We start from the raw sequence: 2197 nt of genomic DNA, 5'->3' as shown, positions 1-2197 counted from the left end.
ATTGTAGCCGTTTCCGTATTACCTTTAGCAAAACTTTACTTGCTTGAAATATCAAAGAGAATGTCCAATGATTTCTGCATTCCGTTGGGTCACCTCTCTTTGGAATGGGCACAAATATGGATCTCTTCCAATCAGTTGGCTAAAGCACTAGCATGCATAAAAATAAATAATTTCTCTTTAATTCATAAAGAAATGTTTTATCATGATTTCTATAATTCCTTGATTATTACAATTTCACTCTATTATGAAACTAAAGATAAATCATTTAAATCTCCAATAATTGAAATTCTAAAAGCTATTTTACCTGACCATACAATTTGTTCTCTCATAGCCAAAAGGTGAGCCACATTTGTTAACATTTATAAACATTCAGTTTTGCTGTTTATATATTATCTTTTAATTTATGGAGATCAATGACTAAATTTTTTCTTAAAATCTTGTAAACTTTTAGATATTTGAATAGTTTGAAAATAATATTAGAATACTAAAATTGTCAGTTTTAAAATTTTAGAACTTCTGAAAATACCTTAACATGTTGTCAGCCAAGATTTTAAGTAGTGAGCATGTCTATATCAGCAAATATTTTATCGGATAAATTGAACTCTTGGTAACATTCACTTACTTTGACTCTTATTTTATAACTACCAGATTCTGATTACTTGATTTGAATAGGTTTATGGAGTAAAAAGTGTTTTTAGGGCTTAATTTCCCAGTTCTTTCAAAAGCATGCCATAATTGCAAGTTTCTAGAGCTATTTATTAATCTTACGAAACAACTTGTACGATTTTCCATAATCTACCTATCCATCAATCTATATAGATGTATCGACCATATTTTATTAATTATCTTATGATGGAGCAAATCGGTATTAATTTTTCTTGCGTTCCTTTTGATTTCTACTTCTGATTTATTATTATTACTTCTTTTTTACATCACTGTCCTCTATTCTTTGCATGGCATAATTTCATAGTCAAAATATCAGCAACACTGTACTCAGTATAGATGTTATATATTTTCGAAGACTGTTGGGGCAAGTATAGCACAAGATAATAAAGTGGATGTGATGACACTGTAGGGTAAGCACTTTACTGCTAACCACAAGGTCAGCAGCTCAAATGCACAAGCTGCTTTATGAGAGAAAGATGAGACTGTCTTGGAAAACCTACATAGTATTGCTATGAGTAAGAATCAATCTATTTGGGTTTTGATTTATTGTAATTTGCTTAATAAAATAAAAAGAAATACTGTCAGGGATGTTTGTGGTAAGAGGAAACAAAAGCTAACAGAGCACGCTCATTGTAAGGTTGTTAAACATTGTAAAGTTGTTGTTATTAGGTGCCGTCGAGTTGGTACCAACTCATAGCTACTCATTGCATAGCAGAAGGAAACACTGCCAGGTCCTACACAAAACTCACAAACAATCTTTACTATGCTTGAGACCATTGTTGCTGCTACTGTGCCAATCCATCTCATTGAGTTCTTACTCTTTTTCACAGACCCTACACGTTACCAAGAATGATGTCCTTCTGTAGGGACTTTTCCTTACCAATAATATGCCTGAAATATGAAAGACTAAGTCTGGCCATCCAGACTTGTAAGGAGCATTCTGGCTGCACTTTTCCCAATACAGATTTGCTTCTTGTATTAGCATGGTATTTTTAATATTTGCCTTCAACACCATAGCTCAAATGCATCAATTCTTCTGAGGTGTTCTTTCCTAACTGTCCAACTTTCACATGCATATGAGGCTGGCTTGGGTTAGGCACACATTAATCCTCAAGCTGACACCTTTGCTTTTGAACACTTTAAAGAGGTCTTATACAGCAGACTTGCCTAATGCAGTACATTCTTTAATTTCTTGACTGCTGCTTCCATGAGTGTTGATGGTTTATCCAAGCAAAATGAAGACTTTGACAACTTCAGACTTTTCTTCATTTATCTTGATGTTATTTATTGTTTCAGTGGTGAGGATGTTTGTTTTATTTATATTGAGGTGCAACCCATGCCAAAGGCTGTGGTCTTTGATCTTTATTAGTAAGTGTTTTAAGTTCACTTCACTTTCAGCAAGCAAGATTGTATCATTTGCATATCGCAGATTGTTAAATGAGTTTTCCTCCTCATTATTTTTCAAATAATCCAGCTTCTTGAATTATTTGCTCAGAAAACAGATTAAATAAGGATAGTGAAATATTACAAC

This window comes from Chrysochloris asiatica, unplaced genomic scaffold (assembly GCF_000296735.1).
Source record: "Chrysochloris asiatica unplaced genomic scaffold, ChrAsi1.0 scaffold00033, whole genome shotgun sequence".
NCBI lineage: Eukaryota > Metazoa > Chordata > Mammalia > Afrosoricida > Chrysochloridae > Chrysochloris > Chrysochloris asiatica.
The sequence above is the reverse complement of the archived record's forward strand: the minus strand, read 5'-3'. Positions refer to the sequence as shown.